Source organism: Marmota marmota, unplaced genomic scaffold (assembly GCF_001458135.2).
Source record: "Marmota marmota marmota unplaced genomic scaffold, marMar, whole genome shotgun sequence".
NCBI lineage: Eukaryota > Metazoa > Chordata > Mammalia > Rodentia > Sciuridae > Marmota > Marmota marmota.
The window spans coordinates 912,105-929,317 of record NW_026000185.1 but is presented as its reverse complement, the minus strand read 5'-3'; the positions used below and the strand labels follow the sequence as shown (position 1 = coordinate 929,317).

Below are 17,213 nucleotides of genomic sequence, written 5' to 3'. Positions count from 1 at the left end.
CCCCCCCACTGGGTTAGAGCACCCCCGGGCAGACCCCTGGGCGGGGGAGCGGGAGCCGAGTCCGAGCATGTAAGTCATTTTACTCTGAGATTTCAATTTCATATAGTGCATCCAGGACCCCATCAGTGCCACCTCAGCTGACCTTTGGAGGTCTTCAGGGGGCACCAAGTCCCGGGCCAGCTCACACACGACATGGGCGGTGGGTGGAGGAGCCTGGATGTCCTGATCCTTAACATCCTCTGGTTTCCTCGGAGGTGTGATTCTGGCCTCTAGAAACCAGCCTGTGCCATTCCCATGGCTTGTCCCAGCAATGCTGTCCCCTTGCTACAGCACCCCCACAGCACACCCTGTCCTCTCTGGAGACCCCGGGCTCCATGTTGGATGGAGACGGCCCACTGAACCCAGGGTGAATCAGAATTACTCCTTGACCTTCAAACTCATCTTCCCTTCAACGGACATAATACTGAATTCTGGTCCCCCCCCCCACCACACACACCCCTGTTTCCTGAAGGCTTCAGTGCTCTCCCACTGTAGCCAGATTGGCCATGTCCCTTGGGCAGTCTCTCCTTTTCCCCTCAGCTCACACTCTCACGTTGTCTGGGTCTCATTTCAAACATCCCTCCCAAGAAAAGAGCCTCTGAGCACCAACGGGAAGCTACCACTCCTCCCTCCAGCACCATCCGTCCCCTGCCCCGAGTTTCTTTTTCTCCCAGGAGTTGCGCAGTCTGAAGTCATCTTGCTCTTTTGCTTACGGTCTGTCTCCCCCTCTGTCTTCTGCCACCCTCGCTGTGCAGGAGCTGCCATTTTACAGTTATAGAAATGTTGAACTACCAAGGCCTCTGGAAAACTCAAGTCCTCGATTGTCCAGAAGCGAGAACTGAGGCCAGGGAGGGCCGAGACTGGATCCTGTCCCACGGCAAAGCAGGAACAGGACCAGGTCTAGAAATCTGCTGGCCAATGCCAGTCACCCTTGGATCTCGATGGAGACCTGTTGGAAGGCTCACCACAATCTTTCAGAAATCCACCACCATTTCCCAAAGGCCTCTGTCATGAACCACATTGTTTTTCCCTTCGTCATTTCTTCAGGCGCTGAATAGAATGTTCTTCTAAAGAGGCCTCCTGAGCCTGGGTGTTTACCTGCCTGAAATCAGGGGACTGCACTAGGGGAACGTTCCCAGTTCCTGTCTAGTAACCAGAATCCTGTGATTGCAGTGGGGTTTTTGTTTGGTTGCTTGGTTTGGGGTGGTGCTGGGGATTGAACCCAGGGCCTTGTGCATGCAAGGCAAGCCCTCTACCAGCTGAGCTGTGTCCCCAGCCTGCAGTGGTCGTTGTTGTTGTTTTGCTGTTTTGATTGCAGCGATTCAACATACGTTTTGTCCTGTATAATAATGTGATGGTTTAAAAATAAATTAAAAAGATAAGCAGAACCAAAAGGTGTAAGATGAAACCCACAGCCTCTGCCCTACCTCAGTCGCACTCCTCTAAATGATCTAAATGATCACTCTCCCTTTCAGCCACCCCCTCCCCCGTAATTCCAGGCAGCATCTGTGCACTCTGTTTTCTGGTTGTTATTGGTATCTTCCTGCTTAGGGAAGAGTTTTTCTCCTTACTGACACTTATTCCCGTCTCCTCCCCCATTATCCCATTCCGTCTCAGAAGATCAGTCGTTGTCCCCTCGGTCATCCCCATGTAAACATGTACACTGCAGAGCCAAACAGTGTGCTGTTTGTCACTCTTTGACAAACCCTTTTCCCAAACCATTTCTACTTTCTTTCTCTTCTCAGTGTTCTTCTTCCCCCTCTCTGTGGCTCCATCTCTCTCCCATATTTCTTTCTAAGCTCTGCCTCAGTTTTTTTCTCCTTCTGTCTTCTGTTGCAGAATCCCAGGTGCAAAGCAAATGCCCCGTGTCTGTTCCAAGATCATGGGGTGAGATTTGCCTTCGTGGCGCTCATTTTCCAGCCAGTCCCTCTCCAGACTCTGCCCTCCCCGGCCCTCCGCCGCGTGCAGCCTCAGCAGCTGCTACTGTCCCTGGACAATGAGGACAAGCAGTCCACACATGGCACTCTTCAGGGAAGACGGGCAGATTCGGTTCTGGGCTGGCCCGACTCCAAGACAAGCAGGAGGTGAAGCACATCCGGGGGATGGAGCCCGGAGGGGCACCCCCCCTGAAGGCGAGACTCGTCATGATTAAAGGTCCAGCTGTGGTTTACACGGTGTGTCCTGCATTGGTCTTTATGTCAGCTTGATGGGGCCAGCAGAGCCAGGGGTCATTAGCCACGTTTTACAGATGAGGAACTAGGCTCCCAGAGCCTTCCAGGGATTGCCAAAGTGGGCAGAGCTGGACTCCAACCCCTGGCTTTGCAGTTCCAAACCCTGGACACTGTGCTGCTCTCCCTTTCATACTCACACGCTTGACTGATGAAAACAGGCCGGAGGACACAAAGCGTCAGGTCACCACTTTGCCATCTCCTGTGGCTGGACTGCTCTTGACCTTCGCACCAGGCAGGAGGGTTGATGACGGCGGCTTCTTCCTGCACCCGCCCAGCAGCTCAAGTTGAGGTGGAACTGGGCGAATCAAGACCCGGCCTGATTAAGAACTCCACTTCACTCTTTGCTGGCACCCAAAATAGGGTTTCCTGCATTCTTCATCCTTCAGCTCCCTGGCCAGGCTGAAGCATTTCTCCAATCACTTGGAGATTGGGGTGGATTATGGATTATGGATTGTGAATAGGGTTTCACTTGATCATTGAAAAGAGCTCTCCAGGGCTGGGGTGGGCTCAGCGGTACAGCGCTGACCTAGCACGTGTGAGGCTCTGGGTTCAGTCCTCAGCACCACATAAAAATAAATAAGTAAAATAAAGGCATTGTGTCCAATTACAACTAAAAAATAAATAGATTTCTAAAAGAGCTGTCCAGACATGGTGGAATGGCTGCAGTTTTGCGGTTTCTATTTATCACAGTGTGTTCCCTTCTGCACTGAGCTTACATGGTTCTCACTGGGTGCAGTAAATCACCTGGGTGCTCCGACTGGGGGTACATGCCATGACTGAAGCCCAAGTTCTCGCGGTCTGTGAAATATCCATGAAACAATCACATAAAACAGCCTACAGAGCAGGGCGTTGGAACTGCGGGGGTTTAGTTCAGCTTGGTTTGGGCGGTGTTGGTGTTGGCGATTGAAACCCCGAGCCCGCAGCACCCTGAGCTACACCCCAAGCCCTCTTTACTTTTTATTTTTCATTTCAAGACGAGGCCTCTCTAAGTCGCCCACGTTGGCTCGATTTTGCAGTCCTCCTGCCTCAGCCTCCCAGGTAGCTGGGTCTCAGGTGTGCACCACCTTGCCCGGTGGATATTTTATTTTAGGAAAAGAAATTGGGGACCCAGTAGGAGAAGCGGCGAAAGGGTCTCCTCAGCAGCAACAGCGCCCTCTGGGCGTTGGGACCTGATAGCACCAGGCCGAGGAGGAGGAATAACAGGCAGGAGGAAGGGCGAGGCCCTGGGAGTCTCGGTGGAGCTATAGAAATTCTGCGCACACACACACACACACACACACACACACACACAGTACTTGGGACTCAGTGACTTTGGAGTTCTAACAGTTGACAGGGTGGTGGTCAGTGCCCCAGAAATGCCCATCCAGACCTCGGATAATAGGTACCCCAAGGGCTGGCTAAGCAGAGTTCTATTATGTCCTAGGCGGAGGTGCGGCCCTGCGGGCCTGGTCCACTGTCCACCGCGCTGGAAATGCGGGCGCGCATGCGCCGAGCCGTTGTGCGTCTAGCCCCGGGTGTGGGGAAGCACAAGTCTGTCCGCGGTGACTCACTGGCCCTCCCACTCCTAGAGGCAATATCCAGTCTGTCATCGGTGGGGCGACAAGTCCACCAGGGCCTTGAGGGTGGAAGGGAGGCCTCAGGCCCTCGCCCAGGCCGTCCAGGGTCCCCGTCCACCCCATGATCGTGACGAGCTCCTCCTCCTGCCGGAGCCACCGGTTCTCAGCCTCTGCTGACCCTCCCGGGAACCGCAGGCAAAGGACGATCTCGAGGCTGGAGCCTTCCATTCAGACCGTCCGGAGGTGGGGCCGTCCTCCAACCGAAGCGGTCCCACCCCAGTCCCCCGGGTCCCCCCCTCCCCACCCCAGTCCCCCGGGTCCCCCCCTCCCCACCCCAGTCCCCCGGGTCCCCCCCCCCCCGGGGGGGTCGTCAAAGCGCCCAGCAGCCCGGGCACGGCCCCTGGGGAAGGCGGGCAGCCGGGCGGTCACCCGGCAGCCAGCGGGATTCCAAGGGCCACCGAGGGGCTGGTGCTTCGACCCCAGGCTGGCCGGAGCCCAGGCCCCTCCCACTGCCCCTGCGCTCCGAGGGGACAGTGGCTTTGGCCTCTATTTTCAGGAAGGCAGAGGTCAGCGCAGCCTCTTTCCCTGGTGTCTGGACACCTGCCAGCCAGGAACATCCAGGCTTCCGAGATGCCCCGGGGACAGCGGAAGCCCATGCGCCCTGGGCGGCCCAGCTTGGTGCTCACTGCACAGGGCCAGGGCTCCAGGCACAGGGCCAACCGTTGGTTCTGTCCGGAAACGGCCTCAGGCGGGACAGTGGAATTTGGCAGTGCTCCAGGGCAGAAGCCACTGAGGACGACTCTGTCGGAATCTGTCTGCACAGTCGCGGGTCTCAGCCACTGGAACAGTGAGACCAGGATGTCCACTGTAAGGACAGCCAGGATGACTGCCCCGGGTGTGCCCCCCGACCCAACTCTGATGTAGGCTGGGATCAGCCCCATCTCACAGGTAGAGTAAGTGAGGCCCAGGGAGGTTGGGACCCGTCCCAGAGGCCACCTGCTAACCAAGGCTGGGGCTGGGATCTGAGCCCAGGCGTCCACCCCAAAACCATCAGGCCGTCCAGCTTCCGCCTGATTTCCTTCCCTTCTGGGGTCCTGTCACCTTAAGGCCCAATGTGGGATCCATCCAAGTCCTGGTCCACCTGGGGCTCCAGATGCTGGCCACAGCTACCTGCCGTTCCTCCAGGCTGGCCCTGGGTCGGCTTTGAAGCACCCCGGGGACAAAGGGAGCAGAGGATGACGGTCACGCCCCATCCTCCCGCTGAGGGCTCTTCCCACCACTGCGTGTAGAACAGACGTCCCTCGGAGGGGTCACAGGCCTCTCGAAAGGACAGGCACGGACTGTGATGACTCACTTTGTAAGGGATCAAAGTGACAGACATATTCCCATTAGCCACTTCACTGGTGACAGGCAGGGACTCGGGCCTCAGCCTTCCAGCCACTAACTATTGCTCATTCTTTAAAAATGGAGCAATTGTTCATGCCAGGGACAGTCACTGAGCACCGTAGAGCAGGCCCCAGGGACACCCAGAGGGGCAGGGCACACTGTGCCCCTGGAGCGGCTGGGCGTGTGGAGGACGGTGTGTGAACAAGCAGACGGCACTGGGCCACTGCGCAGGGCGGCACCTGTGGTGTGGCTGGCCCTGGGAGGGCAGAGCAGCCGCAGGCGAGGGGGGTGCTGGGCNGCTGGGGAGAAACGCCACGAGGGCAGAGAAGCCCCTTCCAGCCCCCTCCACCTCCAGCCACCTCCAGAAGAAACCAGGAAAGGCACGGGGTGGGACAGCTCCGTGTAGACTGGGTGGCCCTGCGTCAGTGAGATGAGCTGGCGCCCTGACTCCTCTCCAGGGTCCCCTGTGGGCTGAAGCTAGGCTGCAGGTGTCTCCTGGGTGGGCTGTGGCCCCGAGCAGGGGATCAGGGTCTTGCACATGCCTGCAGGTCGCTCTTCCCAGCCCCGTGGATGTTGCTGGAGGAAGGTGGAAGGAACCGGAGCACACGGAGGAGCAAAGAGATGCAGCCAGGCTCCTCCTCCCGCTTAAGAAGAAGAATCCCAACTCCACAAAACGGTCCAGGAAACTGAAAGGAGGAAACACCCTCCTCCCAAGTCATTCTGCAAGTCCAGCGCCACCCTGACCCCCACAGCAGACAAACAGGGGTCCAACCTCCACCGGTGAAAAGAAGTAACTGTCAGCAGATCAGATCCCCCATCAGGAGGTGGGGTCTATCTCCCCGTCCAGGAACCCCAGCTGGCCTCGGGGTTTGGATCAGCAACAAATGGTGGCAGAAGTGATGTGGTGCCACCTCTTCCTGGAGGGCTCAAGAGGACGCGCGCACTGGCCGGCTCCCTGTCTGTCCAGCTCCCTGCCTGCCCAGCTACCACATGAGCAAGCCTGGGATGCGGTGCAGAGGGCAGGAGCACAGACAGCTTCCCAGGGGAGACCCACGGTGGCCCCGCTGACTCGCCCACTGACCACAGCGCGAGTGAGCCCAGCAGAGTCAGGAGCCCACCCAAGAGTCCAGCTCAAAGGCCCTCCAGGGTCACCTTCTGGGGTGGCTTGTTACCCAGCCTGACTGACACATGGAGCAGCACGGTCCGGTCCGTTAGACCCAGAGCTCCTCAGGGCAAAGCAGACCTTACTCACGGGCTACGCAGGGGGTTAGGCTCAGGGGCTCAGCATCCCTGGGTTCAAGCCCTCCCCCTAACAGACAAATAAGTCAACAAACTGACGATTTCTAAAAGGAAACCTACACCACGACTGAAAGGGAAGCCAGCGCCCGCCATAACAGTGGGTGCCGCGGGGACCAACAACCAGGGACAGAGACCAGCTCCCAGCTGCTGGAGGTCAAGTCCAAGGCCAGCTCTCCACTTCTTTGCTAGAATCGGGTCTCCCTGAACGAGTTTGGGACGATCTAAGGGCTCATCAGCCCCAAACCGAGATTTCCTCTTTTTATTTATTTTTTAAATATTTATTTATTAATTGTAGTTGGACACAATACACTTATTTATTTATTTATTTATTTTTAGGTGGTGCTGAGGATCGGACCCAGGGCCTCGCCTGTGCTAGGTGAGTGCTCTACCGCTGAGCCACAACCCAGCCCTGAGATTTCCTCTTTGAATTGAAAAGGGAGTGACTGGAAAGAGATCCTGGTCTGTTAACCCTAGTACGTGGTGTCTGGCGCTACTAAGTGGCCGAGAGAGCTCCTTTCACGGTCTGCTTGTCTGGCCCCAGGGCTTCTGGGAGGAGATTTGGGATGAGATTTACATCTGAGTTGCTGGGCTTTGAGTCAAGCAGAGTCCTTCCTAAGGGGGTGGGCCACATCTAATTAGTTGAAGACCTGGCTAAATAAGAGGTCGCTTTCTTAAGCAAGAAGAGTCAGCAAATGGCCTTCAGACTTGGACTTCAGCACTGGCTCTTCTCTGGATCTCCAGCCTGCTGGCCTGCCCTGCAGATTTTGCATTTGGCAGCCTCCATAGTCACACAGGCCAGTTCCTTAAAATAAATCTCTCTCTACCTCCCTCCGCCCTCCCCCTCTCCGCCCCCGTTAGCCCACAGTGTCACCTTCCCAGCTTCACTTACTTGAAGTCAAACAGCCCAAAAATATTAAGTGGAAAATTCCAGAAATAAACAACCCATGAGGTTTACCTCATGAACTGTCCTGAGTGGTGCGACACGACCTCAAGCCATCCCCTGTGTCGCGTCTGAGACGAGAATCAGCCCTCTGTCTAGTGTATCCGCTCGGTATGTGCTGCCTGCCCGTGAGTTTCTCAGTAGCCTTCTTATCTCTCAGGGCCACCATGGCCGTTCCTGTGCTTGAACACAGGGCTCCGTGCCGTCTGAGACTTCAGGTATCTCAGAACCAGCCTCCGGATAAGGGGACTGCGGTGTCACATTCTGTTGGTCCTGCTCCTCTGCACTTCCGCTCAGGAGAGGCGGGGGCTAAGCTGGCCCAGGGGGGCCCCTCTGATCTGGAAAGAAACACGGGCCCAGGCCCGGCCCCCTCCCACTGGAGAGCGCGATGGCCCTGTGACAGCGACACCCTCCCACAGCTCACCGACAGGGGAGTCCACTCTCGGGCATCTCAGCTGAAAGGCACGGGGGGTCCTTAGAGCCACCGACACCTGCGCTATTCCTCAGCGTCCAGCGCCCGTCAGTGCCCGTCAGTGTCCCTCAGTGTCCCTGAGCTCGTCCCCGCGGGGACCTCGCTGCTTCCCAACCTGCCCCGGATTCTTGGGCCCTAACGCTGAGCAGGGGCCCTGAACCTCGGCCGCTTGCCCGCCGCGTTGCAGTACCACCGTGGATGTCACTTCAGGCTTGTCCTTGAGCCACTTTCTAACACAGAGACACGCCGTCGTTTAAAAAGCAACGATCCTGGCTCCTGGGAGTGGAAAACCAGCGTCACTGGCCACAAATGGCCCTCGGAGGTGAGACTCAACAGCCCCCACGGCTCTGCTCTGCGCTGATGCTCCCCAAAAGGAGGAAGGAAGCCGGACGAGGGCCAGAGAGGCCACGCTGCCCCGGGGGTCTTGAAAGCCACTTGAATGGGGATGGCTGTCTCACCCGGTGACCTCATGTCCCAGAGCAGGTGTCCCCTTGCCTCCAGCTCCCCAGCCCCCGCCCTGGCCAGCCCGTCCCAGAGCCTTGGTGGGGCCCCGCTTGGCCCCAGGAGCCTGCTTCAGGCCTGTAGGGATGTCACAGTGGAAGCTCCCCAGGACTAGAAACCAGGACATGGCCGGGGGCTGCAGTAAGACCTGGGGAAGCAGAAGATCAGAGCTCACTGCACCGTGGGCACGAACAGGGGCCCAGGACCTGGCAGTTCCACCCCAGGTACAAACCAGGAGAAATACACCCCGCCTCCAAGGAAAACCCTGCACATGAACACACAGAGCCACACCTTTCACAATCACTAAAAGGTGGAAACAACCCACACATTCATCCGGGGATGAACACAAAAGGAAATAATATTCCACACCACGGAATAGTATTCGGCCATGAAAAAAGAATGGGTACTGTCCATGCTCCAGTGCAGAGAAACCTTGAAAACATCACGCTAAGTGGAAAAAGCCGGTCACTGAAGGTCCATATTATGTGATTCCAGAATAGGCAGACCCGCAGGCTGAAAGGGTCAGTGATCAGGACTGACGGGGTGATACCTAAACAGGAAGGTCTCTTTTTGAGACGATGAACGCGTTCTAAAACTGACACACTTCTTGGAGTATATTAAAAGGTAAAGAATCGTGCACTCTAAACCTCTCACTCAGAAAAAAAATATTAAAAAGCAGAGAAGTTCTGAGTTCACTGAGGCTGCCCAACACTGGGTCAGGTACAGCCGGAGGAGGTGACCCAGGGGCCCTCTGCCGCCCCCCGTGGGGAGAGGAGAAGCCTCGCTCAGGAGCTGGGTCCAGCTGGAAGGGCCCAGTCTGAGCCAGGGGCCTCTCGACACTGGGCTGACCGACCCCCGCCTGAAACCAGTCCCCACCAGCGCCTGGGAGGGCCTCGGGCAGCAGAGGGCAAAGCTCAGCGAAAGGTTCTTCGAGGGTGGACCAGGCACGGGGTCCTCAGAGGAGAGGGCCTCTGAGTGCAGGGACTGACACGGAGGCCTTGATCTCCCTGGAACAGCAGGGAAGGGACACGTGCGGGCTCAGGCTCCAGGACACACCCGGGGCAGGGGACGGAGGACCAGAAGGCTGAGGGGCAGCGGTCCAGGCCGGTCCTCCAGGAGCCCTGAGCCCCGCTGAGGACAAAGCTCAGCCAGGACTGGGGTCCTCAATTCCCCCCCTCCCGGGACCTCTGGGGACGGGTTCTCACCGGCACGTGGTCCCTCTCCATCCACTAGGAGCCCCCAGGATCCCCTCAGACACCCACCTCCAGGGACCCTCCAGCCCTCACATCGGGCTGCAGTGACCCGGGCAGGTCCCCGTTAGGCTGAGTCACCTCTAGGTCTCTCCCTGTGCCTCCCGCGGCACAAGCGCTGTGTCCGACAGCGTCCCCCGCATCGGGGAGGTCTCCACACGTCCAGCACAGACGCAAGGACTTTTCAGACATTTTTGGTGGAGACTGACAACTCCCCAGAGGCAGATCCCCCACGGAAGGCCACCTATGTTCATTAAAGCTGCCCCCGAGAAAGGCAGTTTGCACCCCACTGGGTCAGTCCTCCCCAGCCTTTCGTGGTGATATCCAAAGCGCCAGCTGCTGTGAGCTCCGTGCAGACGGGAGTCGAGTGTCACAGGCACACGGTCCCCGGACGCCGCATCTGGACGCTGGGTGTCGGCGGACACGGCGTGAATGCAGAGGGAGCCCTCGTGGGACCAGGAAGGTGAAGACGCCCTTCCTCGTCGCCTCCTAGATGCGGGGACTGCCTGTGTGTGTCCAACACCAACCCTCGCGCTGGGACGAAGCCCGGGCACCGCTCACACGGGCCGGGAAGGAGGTTCTGGGCCTCATCTCAGCCTCCTTCACCTCTGCGCCCCCACAGCTCTGCCCCCTGGTCCCAAGGCGTCCCGGGCACAGGCAGCTGCTAACTGACCTCGGTTCCTCGGTGGTGGGAAGGGGTCTTAGGGCCAAGCAGTGCGCCTCTGTGGGCCTGGTGGCCTGGGGCAGCCCTGGGGTGGGGTCCCCAAGCTTTGGTCTTCTGAGGGGGGCTCTCGGTGGGAACTGGGAGGAGGTGAGGGGAGCAGGTGGGACGGGGAGGACGCAAGAGAGATGTGTCGAGCGGAGGCCGGGCCTCAGCCTGCCCTGCCTGCTGGCCAGTGGCTGGGCTTTAACCCCATGCCCCTCCGTCACTCTCTGGGGGTGGACCTCAGGAGAGCCGCTGGGGCTAACCTCCCAGGGGCTTGTCACTAGTTTTGGAGAGTGTGAAACTGAGTCCTTAGCAGCCCACACGCACTGCAGCCAGCCCGGGGGCAAGTCCACGTCCACTGATGGTGACCTGGTGTGGTTCCAGGAGTGACACATGGTCCCCACCTTCGCTGGGGACCTCTGTACACCACTCACTGCCCATATCACCCCTATGAGAGAGAACCATTTTTTCTTTAATTCTGGGGACTGATCCCCAGGCCTGTAGGCAGGTAGGCCAGCACCCTGCACCCTCAGACCTCAATGCACTTTTGGGGGGGGGTTCAGGGGATTGAACTCAGGGGGGCACTGGGCCACTGAGCCACATCCCCCGCCCTGGTTTGCATTTTGTTTAGAGACAGGGTCTCACTGAGTTGCTTAGAGCACTGCGTTTGCTGAGGCTGGCTTTGGACTCGCCATCCTCCTGCCTCAGCCTCCTGAGCGCTGAGACCTCAGGGTGCGCCCCGTGCCCGGCCTCAATTCACCTTTAGCTGTGAATTCCGCAGATGGAGAATCACACCACTGCCAAGTGGAAGCCATTTGAATAATATGCTTCAAAACGAACACGGCCTTTCCAAGTTTCCACACCGTCTGTCCTCCAGAAATCAGTTCCAGATACCCTCAGCTGTGTGGACCCCACTCGAGAGCCATGGCCCCAGGCAGGGCTACTGCTGGGAGAGGACACAGCCGCCCTGACCCCTCTCTCCCGGCCAACCTGCAGCCGGTCCCAGCTCACCAAGGCCCGTGGCCTTCTGGACGCCCTGGGGCTGCGATGGCGAGCTCAGCTGTGACCCGCACACGGTCCCTGTGCCTGCCGGCCCTCCACCTCACATACCGTGGGACCTCGTGGCCAGTGTGCAGTTCTGAAGTGACCTGGGGTCAGGAAACTTCCCAGGGAATCCGAGGGACTGTGGAAGGATGAGGAGAGCCAGGGCAGGGAGAGGAAGGAGGGAAAGGAGGAAGCAGGGGCAGGCGCTGGAGCTGCACCAACTGAGGCCGGCCGCAGCCCGAAGGCCAAGGGGGGCCGGGGGGGAGCCCAGAGCAGCCAGACCCTGGGCCCGGGGACCGCAGGACCCCACCCGGCCCCCCCCAGAGTCTGCCGTCCTTCCTCGCAGGTGGGGGCTGGGACTGGCGCTTTGTCAAGCTCCCGGCCACCGGATGGGCAGCCAGCAAGGACGTCGGGGCAGATGGTGAAGACCCGGGTCTTCTTTTTCCTTCTTCATTTTAGGAGTCACTGAGACTACCAAGGAGTCTTTAGTGAGCTGAGCAAGAGTCACCAGGTTGGTCTGCCCTCTGCACAGTCCACCTGGGTAGGAAGTGGTCGGCAGGACAGGGTGGCTGCAGGGACAGTGGTCATGGAGCCGGTGCAGTTGTCAGCGCAAAAGACGGAGGGGGCCTGGGCCAAGACGGTGGCCACAGTAAAGAGAAGACATGAATCCAGAGACACCAAGGCAGAGGGCCGTCCCGGCTTCCCGTGTAGCTGCTGATGGGCTGTGGTGGCGTTCACTGAGGACTGTCACGGAGGGCCTCTTTCAGGCCACAGGCCCTGGGGCTCGACACTTTCCACATTAATAAGAGGACTCAATGTGGTCCCCTTGCCACATATGACTCAAAATCCCATCACCCGAGGACCTATGTGTCTTCACAAAGGGACAGAAGGCGCGGGGAAAGCGGGGTTCGTATCGTCACGTCCCCCAGGACCTTCGAGTGCTGAGACCGCCGACTTTGCAGGAAGGACATGCAGGATGCCCACCAGAACTTCCGTAGCGAAGGAATATTCTGGGCCCCAGAGACCAGGGTTATCCGGGAGGAGAGGAAGACGCTGATGTTTTCTGGGAAGCACAAGAAGGAGCCGCATCCCACAGAGCCCAGGGGCCTCGGGCTCCAGTCCCACTCGGGCCCTGCGCTCTGTGGCGTGGAAGCGCGGCGCGCGCAGCCCTGAGCAGGGGTAAGAAGGGTCTGCCTCACGGGGGCGCTGTCCTCTTTCACCCAGGTCCGGCCCGTGGCCGGGAAACTGCTCTGCTATGAGAGGCTCGGACGGTGCAATGTGAGTCTCATCACCTCCACGGTGACACGGGAAGTCAAGGCCCCTCCTCCTACCCTGAAACACGCCTCCCCTGTGTCCTGGGATTCCCTCTGAAGCCCTGGACTCCCGTTCCCAATGGTCTCCCAGAGGCCTCCCCCTGGACCTCACAGCACCCCATGGACACACCCCAAGGGAGCCCACTTTGTGCCTCTTCCCCAGACCAGGGTTAACATTTGTGGACAGCACTCGGACCGGAAACCCATTGTGCCCCCAGAAATCCACATTGTAAGGTTCCTAGGGGACCGTCATGGGACCCTCACCTGTCCCTACTGGTCCACCACGCGATCCATCGCCTGCCACGGCCACACTCACTGTCTAAAGGGTGGCCCACCATTCTTGGAAAGCGCGCATGTCCCCCATGCTGGGGGGAGCAGCTTGTTCAGTGGGGTTTGGCACAGAGGGGGCTCACAGGCACATTCTCCTGTCCTAGACAGGATCCGAGTCCCCTCACCCACTGGGACACCCCTGGCTCTCACCAGAGGCAACCACACTCATCTACCGCCACCCTTCCAAGCACTGTTCCTCGCACACACACAAGACGTGCGAGGCCAGGAATACCCAACAAGAATCTTGGCTTATTTTTATATAAATAGTGCCTTTTTCATATATAGTTGATAATTTTTTTTCAGCTCAATAAGGGCCACACAGCTATTTCCATATTAGCACACATGGATGAAGCGTGTTCTTTTTTCTAATTGGTGTAAAATATCCTGCAGATGATGGATAGTTATGTAGGTGGCTCTCCCTGGAATCCTCACTGTGGTGGGGAAGGGAGATTACTGTCTAAAGGCTGTAGGAGTGTCCTTGCTGGCCAGCCTGTGCTGGCTTCCCCGAAACCGCATGTGGTGGCCCGGGTCCTGGAGCGGTCATCCTGATACTCATCAGACCTTTACTGGACTACACCTTCCTTTGAAGACAGGGAAGTCCTGCTTTGCATTGTTAGAGTCTCCATCAAGACTAAAGTGGGCCAGCCAGCCTCTCAGCCTGCAGACCACAGGTCCTCAAGCCACTTCTACCTGCTGACATGGATATGTCATCTCCTCTGACCCTCAGGGCAGCCAGCGAGGGCCAGGGGGCAGAGGATGACCTGCATCAAAGAGACTCTCAGAAGCTAAGCCAAGCCGCAGAGTTGACCCCAGGGGCCTCTGGGGAGAGGGGAGCTTGGGTGGGGAGCTAAAGATCTTTCCAGATTAGACCCATCATGGAAGGTATGAAATGTGTACATTCCAGTCCCTTGTGCCAATTAAGGAAATTCTTTAAATACTTAAAAAATGTCAAGTTTAAAACATGAACATTCACTGGAACTTAAGCAGGAGTATTTGCGAAACCAAGGGTTTGTGTGCGGTTTACATGTATTTTTCAAATGTCTATCAAGAAAAATATGTTAGGGCTGGGGATGTGGCTCAAGCAGCCCAGGTTCGATCCTCAGCACCACATACAAACAAAGATGTTGTGTCTGCCGAAAACTAAAAAATAAATATTAAAAAAATTTTCTCTCTCTCTCTCTCTCTCTCTCTCTTTAAAAAAAAAAGAAAGAAAGAAAAATACGTTAATTAATACATTCTTTTCTAATGTTCCACTGCAGACCTTTTAAAATCATCTTGGGTGCCACCAATAATGACACCCCTTGGGAAACACTCATTAAAATAAGATTAATGAAGCCGCCGCCGCCGGGTGAGATGTCACACGCCTATAATCCCAGCAGCTTGGGAGGCTGAGGCAGGAGGATCGCAAGTTCAAAGCCAGCCTCAGCAATGATGAGGCGCTGAGCAACTCAGTGAGACCCCGTCTCTAAATAAAATACAAAAAAGGGCTGGGGATGTGGCTCAGTGGTTGAGTGCCCCTGAGTTCAATCCCTATTACCTCCAAAAAAATTTTAAAAATAAGATTAATGAGATCCTTGGGATCATATTTACTAACTGAAAAAAAAATATTTAAATTTATTTCCTTCTAAGGAAAGACAGTTCACCGGAGAAGTCTGTGATTAGCACATTAGGAAAAAAATATCTCAAGCGAGGGACTCTGCTATAGGAAACGTCCTTGAGTTCAGACCAGGAGCCCCGCGTAGGGAGGGACTCTTGGCCCGTCTCTATGTCCTGCATGGTGAGAGCTACTTTATGTCCCAGGTTTCTGAGGGCAAATATTATACCAACATCACTTGGTGATGCGTCCCTCCGTTCTGGACCCAGAGTCCTAGGAAGCTTCTAGAAGCTGATGTTGTCCAGCCTGTCCATGGAGGGCAGGAACTGGAGCAGCCCCTCTTCCCCTTGGTCCCCCATAGGTCAACTGAAGCCCGGCTTCCCAAGAAAGGTAAGGGCCAGGAATTCAGTTTCTCAGCCCAACAACGACTCGTCAAGGACGGAGACACTTGACCTGAACCACAGCCTCTCTGCATGGGAAGAAGGAGGGCTCCTTCTCCCCGTCTCCTCCCTACATCCCGCCCCAGGATGGCCTGGCGGTCGTGCCCCCAGAGTCACAGATGCCCAGTGGGAGGTGCCGCACCCATCATAGCTCTTTGCCCACCATTCTCCTAGGGTGTCAGCACGGAGATCCAGCAGCCTAGATAGATAGGTCACTCACCCTGGGGACCTAGGGCTGGGATCCCCCTGACCCTCCCCAGCCACTGGGCTCCTCAGCTGGATGAGCTCTACACCCAGATCTGGCCCTGGGTCTGCTGCCAACTCCCTGTGGATGCCGCACAGCTCATTCCACTTCTCTGAGTGTCCCTAGCCACCAGACTGGGACTTTCTAAGGTCCTTATGTCCCCCAGTTCCCCAGTCTTAGCCCATGGCTGCCCTGAATGCTTCCTCTCGCCCTTCCTGCGCTGCACCCGTCGCAGGCTGGGCTGCCAGGAGGAGTCTGAGGGACTCTGGAACACCACAGGCTGGTGTCGTCACCGCCAGCCCCCGCCCTGGGCATCGGGTTACAGCCAGGCTGCACACTCTCGCTGGGTGGCAGCGCTGCCTCTGATATTTTTAGACAAGCCCCTGGCCTGGCCTAACAAGAGCCAGATGCATCCGATTCCGATTCCCGCCAGAGCCCTGCCAAAACTGCACTCTGTGGGCAACTTCTGCACAGAGCCAGAGCCGCCCGAGGGACAAGGAGGGAGCCTCCCCATCGCGCTACCCCACACCTAGCCCCATGCCTTCCGGAGACAAGCGGAAGCCACCAGTGCCAGTTCTTTCTAGGATGCCAACTGCCCTTTCCCCCAATCCAGCCGCCGTCAGTCACCTACTCTCCCAAACTCTGTCACTGTCTCTCTCTCTCTCTCTCACACACACACACACACACACACACACACACACACACACACAGCCTCCTGCACAGGCAGCCCATCCCTGACCTTTAACTCTCCTCAGGGACAGTACCTGGGACCCCGGCCCACCTTTGGGTGATGACTCCCACCACCTCCACCCTCAGGAGCTCCCTGTGGCTCCCCTCCCCAGTGCTAAAGCCTGTGTCCCAGGCCCCACCTGGCCAAGAGCTGGGCATGAGCCGGGTGTTGCCCCCCACACACACACACACTGAGCTGCCCCCCGCAGGGTGCTGGATTCCCGCCTCCCAAACACACCTCCATACCCAGCGGGCAGTCTGAGGCAGCCTCTGGCCGGCAAAGTATTCATATGTGTTTGTCTGACAGATTTCCCTTTCTGGCCATGTCTACTGGAGTGTGGTCCTGACAAAGAATGGGACTTTCGTGGGCCCCACCGGCCAGGGAGGACAGAGCAGAGGACAGGGTGGGGAGGATCGGTCTAGGCCTGGCGGAAAAACGCTGGTCCTCCAGGTGAACTACCTGTGCTGTCACAGGCCCGGGCGAGGTCCCACGCTAAGACACTGGGGCAGAAGCCGGAAAAAGAAACCCAGGTGTGATTTCTGGTGTGTGTTGGGGGGGTGCTAAATGGATGCACCTTGTATTTACAATTAAGAGGCCCAATCTGGGGCAGCGCCAGCCTGAGGGGGGCCCTCCCCTGTGGGTGGGGCCGCAGCCCGAGCTCAACCCCTTCGCTCCTGCTTCCTGGCCCTCCGTCCGAGCCCCGCTGGCCACCCACAGGGCTTCCAACACAAACACCCGTCCCTGGACGGCAGGCTCACCCAGTTCTCCTCTTGAGGGGCAGAAGAGGCTCCAGGCGCTGTGGCCTGCTCTGCCTCGACCTCCGGCCTCTTCTCCGCGGGGGCGGTGGGAAAACAGGTTCCGAGCCTCCCTGCCACCCCACGCCCCTGCTGGGGCTGTGGGCTGGGCATCTATCCCCGAGCGCCTGCGGATATCTGCGCCCTGTTTTCCCCACCCCACCCCGTTCCCACGCACACCAAGGCCTCGCCAGGCCGGAAAGAGCGGGGCTTGAGGGGAGGCAGGGGGGGCTCCTGGCCCCGAGTAACTGCTTGGCCAGGCTTTCCACCTGCGGCAGGGAGGGCGCGCCTCACCAGGAAGCCCGGAGGGGCAGGGGAGGGGGCAGGCGCAGCCCACCGCTCAC

General features: G+C 58.0%; 1 protein-coding gene and 1 long non-coding RNA gene across 2 annotated transcripts in view; one reads left to right on the top strand and one right to left on the bottom strand.

The window, feature by feature from the left end:
- The window catches only part of Emp2 (epithelial membrane protein 2), a 31,272-nt gene that overhangs the window by 12,609 nt on the left and 1,450 nt on the right, over nucleotides 1-17,213 (bottom strand). The window lies entirely within an intron of this gene.
- LOC125612298 lies at nucleotides 4,404-10,280 on the top strand. Its single transcript, XR_007342594.1, has 3 exons — nucleotides 4,404-4,414; nucleotides 6,410-6,413; nucleotides 10,144-10,280. It is a non-coding gene; the product is annotated as an uncharacterized LOC125612298 (long non-coding RNA).